Raw genomic sequence first — 17922 nt, forward strand, 5'->3', positions numbered from 1 at the left:
TGAGAAATTGTTTTTAGTTCATAGTACATAGAAAAGAACTTAATGAAGATGGTACAAAATTGACAAATTATAGAGAGCAACCAAAATTCACCTTTTAATATTGCATTTTCTCAGACTCAACATCTAATGCAAATATGGCCTGAGTAAGTACTGGTTGGATGAGCAGACAGTAAAAAATTAATGATGTCTATAAATAGGAACAAGTTTCCAAGTTGGATTATTTCCATTTCAGAACTCCAAAATATTCTTTGAAATGTAAGACTAGAACAACTAATACTAATCTTTGAGTAATAATGGAAATAACATGCACTAGGTATGGCACTTTCAAAATGGTGGAAAAGACAAATGGAACATAGAACAGTAAGCTTGAAGTAAATATCTTAGAAAAATTTAAGATATGTTATTAAATAAAAGAAGTTTGAACGCTAATAAGGTAGGGAATGATAGTGAAGAATAAGAATGTCTTATGAAGAATGTTAATACCCAATTAATTTCATTTTCTTTTTGTGGAAGATTTTCAGAATTAGCAGATTAAATCAATACCAAAGAATGCACAAGATTTCGGCTAAGCCTCTAAGTTTTAAACTCTTGCAGATAAAATAAAATAGAAATATGAATCATATGCAGTAAGCATTAATTTATTGAAAGAGATTTGAATGGTCCTACTTTTAATAAGTTGATATCCACCTAGAAGCAATATAAGTGCTAACTTACACTGTTGCGTAACTGGCTCTTCATTGGATTTTACATGGATTTTCCATGATTATCTTATGATTTTATCATCATACAAAAATAATTTTTATGTGAGACAAAGCTGAGACAAAGAGCTAATGCATTGGATACTTACTTCAGTATTAGGTTTTCAAGCAATCAAATCATCATCCAAAATTAAAAGGAGACAAATTTGTATCAAAGAACATATTGTCCTGCAATATTTTTTTTTTAAATCCCACAACTCAAGGAAACTTGGCAAAACTACAGTCCATGTGTGAAAAGCTGGGGATTTTAATTAACTATTACTATCCCCAAATCAACATTAAGACAAACTTAAGGGTTGAGATATATCTCTAGACAATGAAAAGTAGCATCACCATTATTCTCTCCTACAATCAACACACAAGTAGAGTATGTGTCTAGTGCTGATGACAGCACTCTGAGAGACATTAATTTATAAAGCTACAAAAATTAATTTTGGCACAAAAGTAGAAAGATATGTCAATGCAATAGAATGCAATGGCTAGAAAACAGACTAATGTATATAAATGTCTCAGTATGTGATAAAGTAGTTTCCAATTAGTGGAGAAATGATTGATTTAATCAGTAAAAGGACTAGGGACAAGTGTCTAGAAACCTTGATAAATAATTATCTCTGCTTAGATGCCTGGGTGGCTTACTTGGTTAAGTGTCCCACTCTTGATTTCATCCCAGGTCATGATCTCAGAGTCCTGAGATCAAGCCCCGCCTTGGGCTCTGTACTGGACATGGAGGCTGCTTAAAATTCTCCCTCTCCCTTTGCCCCTGCCCCCTCTCTCTCTCAAAAAAAAAAAAAAGAAAAAAAAGAAAAAGAAAAATCTCTGTCTGATACCTTACCCCAAATATGCTATAGGTGTAATAAAGATTTAGATTATATAAAACAGTAAACATAAAATCACCAAGGAAAAAAACTGAAAGTTCTTAAGCTGGGGAAGAAATTTCTGAGCACAGCAGTTGGTACAGAAATGACAATTCTTTTTCACTTTAAAATATTACATAATATAATTTTTAATCTAATACTGCATTGTCCAGTATGGTAGCCACTGACCACATAAAGCTATTGAGCACTTGAAACCTGCCTAGTCCAGATTGAGATCTGTTTTATGTGTAAACATACACATTGGATTTTGAAGACCATACAAAAAAGATAATAAAATATTAGTAATTTTAAAAAATTAATTATATTTTGAAATAATATTGAGTACATATTGTATTACATAAAAATTAAAATTAATTTTACCTTTTTACTACTGTTTACTTTTTTAATGTAGCAGCTAAAAAGCTTTAAATTGCATATATGGCTCATGTTGTATTTCTGTTAGCACTGATAAAAACATTTCTGATTTTGTATTGATTCCTTTCACATAAATTAAATGTTTGATTCCCTTGGGGATACAAATTAGAGATTTATATGAGCTTCACCCTTCCACATTTGGCAGGGTGGTGGGTGGGGATGTTTCTTGCAATAAGCCTTTTCTAGGGTGAAGTAAGGGGAATGTGAGATTTTTTTTTCTTTTTTCTGCTTATGAGTGCCTTAGTTTCCATATGGCCTCTTTCAGTATTTTTTATAATTGTATTATTTTTCCTTAAAATTGGGAAAGGGAATCTATATGCATCCAGTATTGGGAGTTGAGATGGTTTCAGTCTAAAAATGTATGCATTGCAATTCATGTCACTGCTGACATTTAAACTTCCAGATCATGGGTAATGGAGGACAAAGCAATCATGCAGTGACTACTCTGGCAATGGTTTCTTTTCCAGGTTACAGACTTGCAGCTTCTCTTGGGATTCTCACAGCTGCTTTTGATGCGTTAGTGCCTCACAGTGGGATACAAATGAACTCATGACCCTTGTTAAGCTAAGAAAGAGACCCTGTTACATCAGAGACATTTTTCAAATAGGACATTTCCAAAGCAGTCATCCCCTTGAGGATGTGCCTATACATGGGTTCCTCCTGGTGCTTCACTTTCTCTATCTAGGCAACTTTTCATGTATATATGAGATTTTTTTTTTTTTTGTCATGGTTGTTCATTCCTTTAGCTTGCTCTTTCCTGAAGTATTATCTTAGGGTTTGCTGAATATTATTGGTATCCAGTGTTAGAAGAGATCTTAAACGACATTTCTATCCTTGTATTATTCCTCTGAGAGCTTGAGAATGGTAAGGATAGGGAGAAAAGTTAAAAGCAAGATCTCAGCTCAACATATAAAGACAAATTTATTTTGTAAATATTTCCCAGTTACAATAGTCTTTCAAAGCACAACGTTGTTTTTATTTCTTAAATATTATTATTTATTTTATTTTAATTCTGTCATTACCATACAGTGTTATATTAGTTTCAGGGATAAAATATAGTCATACAAAAATTCTATACATTCCTCAGTGTTCATCAATGATAAGTGTATTCTTTAATCCTATTTCCTATTTCATCTATCCCCTACCTACCTCCCCTCTGGCAAACATCTGTTTGTTCTCTATAGTTAAGAGTATGTTTTATGGCTTGTCTCTTCTTTGTTTATTTGTTTTGTTTCTTAAATCCCACATATGAGTTAAATAATATGGTATTTGTCTTTTTCTGACAGACTTATTTCACTTAACATTATACCCTCTAGCTTCATCTATGTTGTTGCAAATGGCAAAATTTCATTCTTTTTTATGGCTGAGTAATATTCATATACCACATCTTCTTTATCCATTCATCTCTCAGTGGACACTTGGGTTGCTTCTATAATTTGGCTCTTGTAAATAATGCTGCAACAAACATAGGGGTGCATATATCTTTTCACATGTGTGCTTTCATATTCTTTGGGTAAATAATGCAGTGATGGAATTACTGGATCATAAAGTGATGCTATTTGTAATTTTTGAGGAACCTCCATACTGTTTTCCACAGAGGCTGCACCAGTTTGCATTCCTACCAACAGTGCAAGACAGTTCCTTTTTCTCCACATTCTCACCAACACTTGTTTTTTCTTGTGATTTTGATTTAGCCATTCTGAAGGGTGTGAGGTGATATCTCATTGTGGTTTTGATTTGCATTTCCCTGATGATGAGTGATGCTGAGCATCTTTTCCTGGGTCTGTTGGCCATCCGTTTGTCTTCTTTGGAGAAATGTCTGTTCATGTCTTCTGCCTATTTTTTAATTGGATTATTTCATTTGGGGTATTGAGTTGTACAAGTTCTTTATATATTTTGGATACTAACCCTTTATCACGTATATCATTTACAAATATCTTCTCCCATTCAGTAAGTGTCTTTTAGTTTTGTTGATTGTTTTCTTTGTTGTGCAGAAGCACAACTTTATTTTTTAACTGCAAAGTATGTTAAAGTTTTGAATTCTAAATGAAATAAAAAAAGAAAATATTTAGAAAATGTAATGAGATTTTCTTCAATTGTTTTAGTTATTGCTAAAAAACAAATAATTTTTAAAATTGTTTGAATAAAGAGAAACACATCCTAACATAATTTTAAATTAGTGTTTTAGTAGTTTTTTTATATCAACCCAAGTATCAAATCATTTTAAAGAGAATTAAATTAATCTGGTTATTTTTCCAGAGGATTGTTTATGTTATTTTAATTAAAAAAAGCATGTGAATATAACTTGTTATATCATTTATTTGTTCTACAGAAATTGTTTCTATTAATGTGCTACAAACCATTGTTATAGATAGAATAATAAAAATTCAAGAGTCAACTTTTAATTTAATTTAATTTAATTTTTTTTTTTAAAGATTTTATTTATTTATTTGACAGAGAGAGAACAGCGAGACAGGGAACACAAGCAGGGGGAGTGGGAGAGGGAGAAGCAGGCTTCCCGCGGAGCAGGGAGCCCGATGCGGGGCTCAATCCCAGGACCCTGGGATCATGACCTGAGCCGAAGGCAGACGCTTAATGACTGAGCCACCCAGGCGCCCCTCAACTTTTAATTTTAAAGCAAACATCATAGAGCAAGATGCAATGTAGCAAAATAACACAGCAATGTAGTCACAACCCTTTCCTAACTCCCACTCCTCATATGCAGGCAGGTATCTGAACTGCAATCCCTATTTCTCAACCATGTTTTCTCTTCCAGCTGAAGACTAATAGAAAATTAAATCAACAATATTATGCCCCAAAGTAATAGCATACTGTGTAAAGCTTTATTGTAATTGAGTCATTTTAGATTATTTCCATTACATTTTTCTATTACTGATAATAAAAACAATGAAAGCTAGTATCCACTGAGACCTTAGTATGTGACAGGTGCTGTCATAAGAGCTATATATGTAGAAATTCCCTTAATCCTCATAACTAGCCTGTAAAATAGAACTGTTCCTCTTCTTCTATTAGAGAGGAGCCTAGTAAGGGGAGGAACCTCAGCACATCCAAGTTAATTTTAAAATATATTTTATTTCAGACTATCACCGATTTATTTTATAATTGTTGTTATTTTGCCAACTTCCCAGAATAATTCCTGAATGTAATTAATGTAAATTTTTGGCTTCAAAAATTATATCCTGAAAAAACTCAAGTGTCCATCAACAGGAGAATGGAAAAACAAATTGCAGCATATTCATGCCTAGACTATTACTTAGCAATAAAAAGGCACAAAGTAAATGCATTAACATGGATGAATCTCACTCTGGCAGAGCCAGACATAGAAAAGACTATATTGTATCCTTCCATAAGAAAGAAAATCTTAAAACAGGCAAAATTCTTCTAAAATTAAAAAAAAGTATATATCAGAACTGTGGTTTCCTCTGGAAGATTGAGGGTGAGGTGGGGAATAGTGGAAGTTGACTAGAATGGAATATGAGAACATTCTGGTGAGAAGGAACTGTTTGAGGTCATGATAAGGGTATGGGTTATCTGGATGTACCCACTTGTCAAAATGTGCATTTTGTGCATTAAAAATGTATGTTTTTTTAACCTAAAGAAAAAGAACTATAAATAGAGTAATTATAGCAGTAATTGAAGATGGAGGTATATAGGTGATACATCAAATAGAGAATGTTGATAATGGTTGAGGTTGAGTGATGGATACATGGAGGTTCATTTTACTATTCCAATTAATTTACATATATTTGAACATTTTCATAATATAAAGCTTAAAAATATGCTTCTTAAAGTGCTTTCCCCAAGACTTTAAGATATTGTTATCAAGACTTTTATAAAATGAGAATAAGTCTTTATAATAATCACAAACATGAAGTCATATTAGATTATTATAGGAAATATAGGAAGGAAATTAAAACTAAGGTAAAACTAGCTTCAGAAAATATTTTAAGAGAGGTAAGGGTGGTGGTAGAGGAGTTATTTTCCTTGATTGTAAATTTCCATTAAGCAGTGACTGTTTTTGTTTTTGTTTTTCCTGAACTGAACGTACTTCTGAAATGAGAAACAGGCGACGTTTCTAGCTTTACTCCAAACTTTTTGACTTTTAATGAATTGCAATTTCCTATATGTGTGAGATACATAGATAAAACTTTTTTTTTATAATGATCCCATTAAATCTCCTACTCACAATGTAGTTATTTCCATGCTAGGTACATGACCCTAATAAGAATTGTGTTATGAAAGCACAGTATGGGTTGTGTAAATAGTATGTGAATATTGATTTCAATATTAAACTATTGTATTTCTTGATAATGCTTGAGAAAATGTAATTTGCAATGTATTCATAAAAGGGCTAAAATAATGTGTGGGGTCATTTTTATTGTGCATTTGTGACTCATGTCAGTTTAAAGCTATAAAAGCTGTATTTTTCTCCATTAAAAAGGTTTATCTCGTTCTAACATTGCATTTCAGATTTATTTCGGTGCACTAATCATAGTAACAGAAATGCGATTTTATTCTAACACATTTTAGAAAACTAAATGGACTCATTATTTGGTTATTATCAAATTCTAATTCTGAATTGCAGTGGGTTTTATAGAATGTGCTCCACTACATTCAGAAATCAGGAGAGAGGGACATATTTAGAAACAAGTAATTAGCTAATGTGTTAGTTATTTTATAACCATTTTTTTGGCCACTTGTCACAACATCCTGAAAAAAACACAGAATTATCCATTTAGCACCCAACTTTAGACTGTGTTATAATCTAGCCAGAGGTCAGCAAGTTTTTGCTGTCAGGGTCAGAGAATAAATATTTTAAACTTTGCAGATCATAACATCTCTGTTGCATCTACTCAACTCTGTTGTTGCAACAAAAGCACTCACATATGATACATAAATGAAAGGATATGGGTGTATTCCAGTGAAATTGTATTTACTAAATCAACTTTTAGGCTGCAGTTTGCCAACTTCTGCTCTAGATTAGTACTTCTCAAACTTCAATGGGCATAGGAGTCTCCTATAGAGATTTCAATTTAGAATGTCGAGGGTAAAGCCCAAGAATTTGAGTTTTGAACTGATTGTCTATCTAAATTTAGATATTTAGCTATTTAGAGTGAAAAATTCTGCATCTCAATTTCTATAGCTATAAAAAGAACTCAAGGGTATCTTCCTTCCCAGCTTTGCACACTTGTAATAAAGAGGAAGGAGAATAATATATGTGAAATTTAATATATAGTGTACAAAGTCAGAAATAAGCATTGTGAAGACATTGTGGTAAGGGTTTCTGTTCACTTATTGATCTAGTTTTTCTCAATTTTAGACATTAGAATCTTAATTATAGAAGTTATAATAGGGCCATAGTAGGGTCTACTTTAGATACCCTTATTCTGAAGTTTTCAAAAACATTTAAAAGTGTATTAGTGTCCTATTGCTGCTGAAATAAGTGACCATAAACTTAGTAGCTTAAAAAACACGAGTTTGTTGTCTTACAGTTCTACCGGTCAGAAGTCTGAAGTGAGTTTTCTGGGATTAAAACCAAGGTGTCCACAGGACTGGTTCCTTCTAGAGGCTCTAGGAAAGAATCTCTTACTTGCCTTTTTCTGAATGTAGAGATTGAATCAGGGCCCCATATTACATCACCTTTTATCTTTTTGCATCCACCTTTCTCTTAGGAGGACTCTGGTAATACATTGAGCCTAATTGGATAATCCAGGAACATTTCCTCATCTCAAGATCATTAACTTGATCACATCTGTTAAGTCCTTTATACCATGTAAAGTAACATATTCACAGGTTCCGGGGACTAGGACATAAACATTTCTGAAAGCCATTATTCAGCCTAATAAATAAGGGTAACAAAGTGTGAATTGAGTTTCCAACAGAGAAAGATTGAACAAGAAATAAGGCACAGAATCCCGGCATCCTCTTTGCCAAAGTTACTACCTTTTAGGATCCTGTAACAAAGGAAGCTAAGAGGCTTTGCCCAAACCTGAACAAATAGTACCCTGGTGAGATAAGTCTAACTAAATTGGAGACTCCTTTGCTTCAACTATAGCCAGACTTAAGTTATCTATCACAACATGGGCCAATGAACATTTTAAAACTTTTTCCCATAAGCTGACATTGCACTTTTGCTGTCTGTATTTTAGTACTCCCATTAGGATAGAAGATACGGTTTAGACAAAGAAGTCCAAGGTATAGTGGGAGAAATTCTAAGCTTCTCTCTACACTTTTAATAGTTCGGCCCTTAGTTCAATCCTAATGTTTCTAGAGAGAAAAGATTTTCCCATGTGGAATTGCTCGGGGCCTGTCTGACTATGTCAGCTCTTAGGAGGAAAAGAAGGAGCATCAAAAGCTTCAAAGAGATGAAATGGAGACTAAAATAAAATGTTCATAATATTTGGTCTAAAAAATATCCTTGTTCTTGACCTCTCCATATCAAGGGATCCTTCTCTTTAGGGACCATAACAGCTGAAGTCCAATAAAGAAACAGAAACCACAAAGCTATTGAATAAAATAATTTAATATTAAAAAAATGTTAACTAGGTATGAAAGAATTGGAAAAATAAAAGAGAACACTAAGATATCATGAAGGTAGAAACTGCAGGAAGCAGCTACCATCCCTAGTGGCAGTAGAACAAAGAGGAGAGGGTGAAATTACTGCAACTCAGAAGCTTGACAGAAGGGTCCTCTGGAGCTAGGACTTGGCTCTGAAAAGACAGTGCTGCTGTCTCCTAGTTCAGAGAAGAAACGTGGGCATAACAACTCACACCTCTGGCAGAGGAAAGCTTATTTCTCTGGGTGGGTACTAGTAAAGGGACATGACAAGGCTGAAAAAATTGCAAACTCAAGTCAACTGCTGCAACTAGAACAAGCTGCTTCTGACAGGGTAAAACAGAATTAGTTACTCGGGACAGATACTGAAAAAAGAACAGGATGCAAAATCACAAACAGTAGGCAAAGAGGAAAGAGCAGATGTTTCTTCCTTCCCTAGACTTTCAGTCTCCTTCTAGCTTCCCCTCTTGGCAGAGCCAAACAAGAAATCAGTTGGCAAAGGAAAGAAGTAGTTTGTAGAGTTCCAGCTATGGCATTACAAAGATAGGTCTTACAGTTCCTTAAATGTGAAGCCAGAAATGTGACATCAACATTGAGTTAACATCCTTGATAAGCTATACTTTCAGTGAAAGGATGGGCTAGGAAAACAAAATACTTCTTACTAGTAAAGTGAATCAACAAAGAAGCTTTTGTTTTGTTCGTTTTTTGGACTCAATTCTGGGAGGGACAGAAAAAAAAAAATCATCTTCCCTGAGTATACATAACCACAGATCTGCACCCCCACATAACACTGGAGTTCAAATTTGAATCTGAAAAAGATCCAACTACCCCAACTAAAAAAAAAAAAAAAAAAAAGATTCAACCAACCTACAAGCTAAAAAAGAGAAAATGAAGTGAAAATGTGTTCTTGGAGAGATTAACAGAAACAAATATAAAACTAATGTGGAGAAAATGTTGACAATAGCATCAAATGTATTCTTTTCAAATAAAGTCATTCTTATGATGAACTCAATATAATAAAATTATATGAGAAAATAACTCCACGTGGAATAAAATCAGCAGGAAGGAACCTCAAGACTTTCAGGTAATATAATGTTCTGACATAGATTATAAAATAAATATTTATTTATAAGTTATAGACTTAGAAGCAAAAAATAATATATATCAGTTAGATCTGAGACAAAATTAAACATTTAAAAAATTTTAAAATGCAATTAGAAATTAAAAACCAACCAATGTTTTGAACAACCATTAAGAACTTGCTGAAGACAGAATTAGTGAATTGGAAGATAAATTTGAGGATGTTACTTTTAAGTTTAGTCAGATAAAAAAATGGGAAATATAAAAGTGATATTAAAGAATAAACATTGTAGGTGCAGCTAGGTGGCTCAGTTGGTTGGGCATCTGCCTTCAGCTCAGGTCATTTTCCTGGGATCCTGGACTCAGGCCCTGCATCAGGCTCCCTGATCAGGGGGGAGTCTGCTTCTCCCTCCCATCTGCCCCCTTCACTCCGCTTGTGTCCTCTCTCTCTCACATTCTGCTCTCTCTCAAATAAATAGATAAAATCTTTAAAAAGAAAGAAAAAGAAAGGAAAGAAAGAAAAGAAAGAAAGAAAGAAAGAGAAAGAAGAAAAGAAAGAAAGAAAGAAAGAAAGAAGAAAGAAAAGAAAGAAAGAAAGAAAGAAAGAAGAATAAGCATTGTATAATCCAACATACATTTAATATATTTCTCATAAGGAGAGAATAGTGAGAATTGGGGCAAGTTATATTTGAAGTGATAATGGCTGACAATAAATGATACTGACGTTCGAGTTCAGAAAGCACAATGTGTCTTGAGTTTGATGAGTAATGCTAATATCTGCATTTAGTACATTTTGTGGAAGAGAACCCCCCAAAAGACATCAACTAAAAAATATACTGCCAAATACTGATATATAAACTAATATTTCAAATATGGCTTATACATATGGAATCCTTGCATCTATCATTTAATTTTAATATCATTATTTTATTCCACGATTTAGGCCAAGAATCATTTCTTAGTTTTCAAGTTAATCTTTAGGAAGATAACTAAAAATGCTTATTGTTTTTCATAACGGTTTTACCTATAAAATTTATACTTGAAAATAATTGAAATGCAAAATATATAAACTACCTTAAAAGTTAACATACAAAATTAATATAAGCTGTTTTTGAACCTGTGAATGGGCAATAAAAATATAAATTGTGCTATATCTTTTCAGAAAATGTGGTTTAAAAAATACACTTAATCACATACCATTATGAACATCAAAATCATCGCAGATTTATATGGGAGAAATATGAAATAAATATAAATAATATGAAATAAATGCATTTAGTTCTCATTGTCTAAAACAAATATTTCCCAAATACAAAGATAATATAATTAGATTTAGGAAACTATTCAAGACTTTGAAAATATCTGGGTGGCTCAGTTGTTTAAGCATCTGACTTCGGCTCAGGTCATGATCCAGAGACCTGGGATCGAGCCCCATGTTGGGCTCCCTGCTCAGCAGGGAGTCTGCTTCTTTGTCTCCCTTTTTCCCTACCCCTGCTCATGCTCATTCTCTCTCTTTCAAATAAATAAATCTTTAAAAAAAAGTTTAAAAAAAGACTTTGATTCCTGAGATTAAGAATTCCTCATATCAGTGAGGTCATATGATACATGTCTTTCTCTGATTGACTTATTTCGCTCAGCATAACACCCTCCAGTTCCATCTACGTCATCGCAAATGGCAAGATCTCAGTCCTTTTGACGGCTGCATAATATTCCATTCTATATATATATATATATATACCACTTCTTCTTTATCCATTCATCTGTCGATGGACATCTTGGCTCTTTCCACAGTTTGGCTATTGTGGACATTGCTGCTATAAACATTGGGGTTCACGTACCCCTTCAGATCCCTACATTTGTCTCTTTGGGGTAAATACCCAGTAGTGCAATTGCTGGGTCATAGGGTAGCTCTATTTTCAACTTTTTGAGGAACCTCCATATTGTTTTCCAGAGTGGTTGCACCAGCTTGCATTCCCACCAACAGTGTAGGAGGGTTCCCCTTTCTCCGCATCCCCGCCAACATCTTTCGTTTCCTGACTTGTTAATTTTCACCATTCTGACTGGTGTGAGGTGGTATCTCACAGAGGTTTTGATTTGGACTTCCCTGATGCCAAGCAATGTTGAGCACTTTCTCATGTGTCTGTTGACCATTTGGATGTCTTCTTTGGAAAAAATGTCTGTTCATGTTGTCTGCCCAATTCTTGATTGGATCATTTTTTCTTTGGGTGCTGAGTTTAAGAAGTTCTTTATAGATTTTGGATACTAGCCCTTTATCTGAGGAATTCTTAATCTCAGGAAACAAACTGAGGGTTGCTGGCGTGGTGGAGGGTGGGAGGAATGGGGTGGCTGGGTGATAGACATTGGGGAGGGTATGTGCTATGGTGAGCGCTGTGAATTGTGCAAGACTGTTGAATCACAGATCTGTACCTCTGAAACAAATAATACAATATATGTTAAAAAAAAAAAAAAAGAAGAAGAAGAAGAAGATAGCAGGAGGGGAAGAATGAAGGGGGGGAAATTGGAGGGGGAGACGAACCATGAGAGACGATGGACTCTGAAAAACAAACTGAGGGTTCTGGAGGGGAGGGGGGGTGGGAGGATGGGTTAGCCTGGTGATGGGTATTAAGGAGGGCACATTCTGCATTGAGCACTGGGTGTTATACACAAACAATGAATCATGGAACACTACATCAAAAATTAATGATGTAATGTATGGTGATTAACATAACAATAAAAAAATTTTAAAAAAGACTGAACATTAGGATATTCATAATGGGTGTATTTTATTATATATTTGGCATAAATATAGCATATGTGAAAATTCTGATACTATATGTATCTATGTACTGTCTAACTCTCTTGCATGGATATAATTTATTTAATGTCTGAAGTTGAAACTCTACTACTTATTTTATCTTGAGATCTTGGAAATAAGTACATTTTTTATTTGTTGAGTCTATCAAATGTTCTGTTTTACTAAAGAAACAAATTCTTAAAATAGTCTTTGGATGTTTGCTAAAGAAGATTTAGTTTTAAGAAAATATGCCTAAGTACTTTGGCATCATATTAAAACAAAAGAGAATCCCTTTCTTTGGGTAAAGAATTGAGTCCAGTATAATAAAAGATTCAACTGACTGACAAGAAAAATGAAGATTGTATTTAAAATAGAAGAACTGGTATTTACTTATGATTTGTTTTGCTCAGATAGTTCCCTTCTCCTCATTCTGACACATCGTCCTTAATATATTTTTGTATTACAGCAAAATTGTTTTGTTTTGTTTTTAGAACATTACACTGTGTTTTTTAGGTTGTTATTCCGGTTTTCAAAGTAAGGGGAGGTGAATATTTTTTTCAAATTTGAGATAAACTGATCAAAATAAATTTTACAAAGGCCTAATATTCCAATTCCTCTTATTCTTGCTGTCTGTCTGAATCATACACCCACATTCATGGTTTCAACTATTCCATTTATAGTCTTTTCATATCTTTCTTTACTTCTCACCAAGCTGCCAGAGAACCACAACCCATGGAATCTGTTAGAACTCATGATATCAGTTGCAGCATGTTCACTTTCACTTTTGGAGATCTGTGTCTTCTCCACAGCTTCCAATTCAACTAGATTTTTCCTTGTACACTTCTTAGAGTCAAGCTGACCCAGCATCTGGCACATAGTAGGCACTCAGTAGATGCAAATATTTCCTTATTCCAGGAATCCTTCAGTGACCAGTGTCGCATCTTTTTTTACAGTGTAGTTCAACATGAAGTTGATTTTATTGCCACCAACAGAAAACGACTCTTGGAGAAATAATGATCTTTATTATTTTTTATATGTCACTCAGCAAACTTGCTCCAAAGAATATATTCTCTAATCAGTAGGATAATATGATATATTTAGGTGTTTTTTTTAAGTTACTTAAATCACATTGTCTTTCATTGAATTGCGTGCCTTTACTTACCCTATTTCATTTGACACAGTTGATCCATTGATCTAATCAATTCCCTGTCAAATCCCATTAAATAGCAGCTCATCTGGGAATTAAGACCATATATATCACAGTATACATGAAAAGGTGCTCCACATCACTAAATGACTGATCATCAGGGAAATTCAAATCAGAAACACAATGAGATATCACCTCATACCTGTCAGAATGGTTACCATAAAAAAGTCAGGAGATAACAAGTGTTGTTGAGGAGAAATGTGAAGAAAAGGGAACCTTTGTATAGTGTTGATGGCAATGTTAAATTGCCGCAGCCACTCTAGAAGATAGTATTGAGTTTCCTCAAAAAATTAAACAGAACTATCATGATCTAGCAATCTTACTTCTGGATATATGTACATATATAAACAGTATCTCAAAGAGATATCTACATACCTTTCATTGCAGCATTATTCACGATAGCCAAGATATGGAAACAATTTAAGTTTCCATCAGTAGATAAATGGATAAAGAAAATATGCTTTTATATACAATGGAATATTATTCAGCGATGATAAAGAAGGAAATCCTACCATTTGCAACAATATGGATGGACCTTGAGGGCTTTATGCTAAGTGAAATAAATCAGATAGATAAAGACAAATACTCTATGGTATTTATATGTGGAATCTAAAAACACTGAACTCATACAAAAGGAGCAGAAAGGTGGTTATTGGGAGTTTGTGGGGTGAAAAAAATGGGGAAATATTGGTTAAAGAGTATATACTTTCAATTAGAAGCTGAATATGTTCTGGTGAAAATGTACAGCATAGTGATTACAGTTAATAGTACTATATTATATATTTGAAAGTTGCTAAAAGAGTACATCTCACTACAAAAAGGAAATGGTAATTTTGTGATATGGAGAGGTGTTAGCTAATGCTATGGTAATAATCATTTTGCAGTATATAAGTGTATCAAAAGGTCTTAAGCTTACATAATATTATATGTCAATTATATCTCAATAAAATTGGAAAAAGAAAAGACTACTGTGTATCTCCCTTTTTGTAGAAAGCATCTTTCTTTTTTTTTTTTTAAAGATTTTTATTTATTTATTTGACAGAGAGAAACACAGAGAGAGAGGGAACACAAGCAGGGGGAGTGGGAGAGGGAGAAGCAGGCTTCCAGCTGAGCAGGGAGCCCGATGCGGGGCTCGATCCCATGACCCTGGGATCATGACCTGAGCCGAAGGCAGACGCTTAACGACGGAGCCACCCAGGTGCCCCAGCATCTTTCTTTTTTAAAAACTTATTTAAATTCAACTAGTTAACCTATAGTGTATCGCTAGTTTCAGATGTAGAGTTCAGTTATTCATCCATTGCATATAATACCCAGTATCCCCTTTATCTGCACCGTCCCTCACTAAGTCAAGACAGGTCTCTTCATCTCTTTGTGATCTCAACTCTCTGCTTTTATTCATACTGGGATACCCTATCCCTTGCTTACTTCTTCCCTTCAAAGTTTTCCTGACTGGGAGAGTTCACAAGTTTCCTTTATTTTTACCACAGAACCTTCGGTTTCATCTATGTAGCATTGCGTTTATATTTAGTTGTAGATTCTTTTATTTCATTTTACCATGTTGTCTTCCAGAAGAAATGCTAAATGCCCTGGGAGGAGAAATTGTACATCCTGATGCCTCTCAAGAGCACTACTCCACTGTTCATTGTGCACACAAGAAGCTTCATTTTACATTTATTTTAATCCAGATCAACCATGAAAAATCAACATCAGACATGATGACTGACATAGATAAGTACTGTTTATCTCATGACAAAGAATCAGTGGGGTACCTATCCTATTTTGTAAAGCAAACCTCTTATAAAATAATATATATTATTCTTGAGAGTAATAATTGAACACTTAAAGTTTTCTTTTCAGGTGGGTAGAAAAGGGAAAGCAAGAGATGCTTTTAAGGGAATAGCCCAGAAATCTTGGAACAGATACTTTATTTTGATCCTAATGTGTATAAGATTAACTTGCCCATCTGGTTAGAGAAAAATATAAGCAGTTTCTTCATTAACTTTGAAATTTTGAAATTTCCATAATTTGCTTTATCCCTGACAGTCTGTGCTGTGCTAAATGTTGCTATCTCATTTCCTTGACTGTGATTGAATTTTCCCTTATCAGTGATAAAGTTTAAAAAACAATCAATTAAATAATATCTTTGTTTGTCATATATCTTTTGAGCCTATGAATATTTAATTTTCAAAGTGATTAAGAGGGCATTTTATTTCCACCACCAAACAACCATCTCCACCAAAAGTGGGTAAACTCTAAGATCAAAAGTACTTTACATTTCATTGTTGTCAATTTAGGCTCTCTGTCATTTCTCCCAATAAGCTTATTTCTTTGTAATTTCAGAAACCTTGAATTTGTATTTGTGTGTGCATGTGTGTATATCATTGCATGCGTGTTTTTCCCTTCTCTATTATCAATTGCTAAAATATATATAATTATTGCGTGTTGAATTTATTTTAAAAAGAAGCTAAAAACTGGTATTGGTCCTTTTACTAGAGATAAGCCATATTCTTCAGTTGAATCTTATTTAAACCTTTCAGCATTGTTTCAAATGCAGTAGTTAAAACAGCTGACCCTCTAAAAAAAGATTATTACTATTTGAGATGTAAAAAGAAAAGCCTACTCTTATAAATCTATCACTCATGCGATATTGCCATCTGATCCTTTAAGTATCCTTTTTATTTTTAGCGTTGTTTCAAAAATCATTTGGCAGCACTAAAATATAGAAACCAGAAACTTTCCTGTCTTACTTCTAATGCCATGAACATATATATGTCAGCATCTACTTAGTGTATGCTTTAATTCATCTAATTTTATGTACGCATGATAGAAACTACTTGTATGATTTCCCACTGAAAATTACAAATGAATGACCTAATTGAGAAATGCACTTTCAAGTGACTAATGAACTAACCCAAAAAAAGTGTAGAAAGAATACTAATGTGCATATTCTCTTAAATCTTCAGCAATGCCGAGCCATCCACTAGATTATTAATTTAGCACAGCAACACACACAATGTATAAATCTGCTTGAATTCCAGTTTTTCTCCTTGAAGTATGTAGTAAGTTTTTAGTTAAGGTAAGATGATGAGGTCATGATCTAAGATGAGAGGATCCCCAGAAGTGGTTGTATGTATATTAGTATTAAATAGTTTGTACAGCTGCATGTTTTGAGTTGCATCATTTACATAAAAATTAGTTTATTGAGATTTGGGAGTAATAGATTATTCCTTGTCCGTTGATTTCAACACATTTATTGAATATCTACATTGAGTGAAGATTATTGGTCTAAACTATAGTGTTCTACTGTCTAATGGAAAATACAAAGATAAATATCTATGATATACTATCTTAAGTTTTTGTTTAAAGTACAATGGATGATCAGTAAATATAAAAGCATCACACCTACTCCAACCTGATTTATATGGGGTTTGGGCAAGCATGTGAAACTGTCTTTACAGCAAATATGATATCTGAACTGAGTTCTAGATGCCCAGTCCCTCTTTAGCCAAGGCTATTTCAGGAAGAGAGGCAACTATTGTACTCCATGGGATGAATATGTTCAAGGTTACAGGGACACAGAAGGGCATGACATATATGAGAAATTACAAGATGACAATGCACAGGTGACTATTGAGAAGGAGAGAGCAATGTATTTGGAAAAAAAAACCCCTCAAATATAGCATCATAAATGATCTTATTCTCTACTAATGTATTCAGATTTTTCTGAAAAGAAATATAGAGACAGCAATTTGAAAGAGAGTGACATATACAATGCTGTTTTTAAAGAAGAATTTTTTGACAAGACTGGAAAATTGGTTGACAGAAGAACGATATTCAAATTAGGAGACTCTGTATGGTAATCCCATGTAAACAATTAGGAGGGCATAGACTAAGATGGTGACAGTGAACACTGAGAGAATGAGTTGGATTAAGCAAAGAGTTATGGTTGATTGGTTTTGATGAATTAATTATTGGATAAAAAATGAGGAAGACAGAAGATTGTAGATGATTTTAACCTTTATACTAAACAACTGGGTGGAAGAGCATATTTCATCAAATAAGAAATATACAATTAGAAAGGAGATTTGAAAGTGATGATGAATAAAATTTTTTACAAGTTGAATTTTAAATATATAATATATTCAAGAAAGTTGTAATTTGAAGTAGAATCAGAGTGATTAGAAATAGAGGTTCAACAACTGTATTAGTCAAGATAGA

General features: G+C 33.6%; 1 protein-coding gene and 1 long non-coding RNA gene across 5 annotated transcripts in view; both read left to right on the forward strand.

The window, feature by feature from the left end:
- GALNTL6 (polypeptide N-acetylgalactosaminyltransferase like 6) overlaps positions 1-17922 on the forward strand; it is a 1190952-nt gene that overhangs the window by 318780 nt on the left and 854250 nt on the right. The window lies entirely within an intron of this gene.
- The window catches only part of LOC118538864 (uncharacterized), a 158385-nt gene that overhangs the window by 65726 nt on the left and 74737 nt on the right, over positions 1-17922 (forward strand). The window lies entirely within an intron of this gene.

Source organism: Halichoerus grypus, chromosome 3 (genome assembly GCF_964656455.1).
Source record: "Halichoerus grypus chromosome 3, mHalGry1.hap1.1, whole genome shotgun sequence".
Taxonomy (NCBI): domain Eukaryota; kingdom Metazoa; phylum Chordata; class Mammalia; order Carnivora; family Phocidae; genus Halichoerus; species Halichoerus grypus.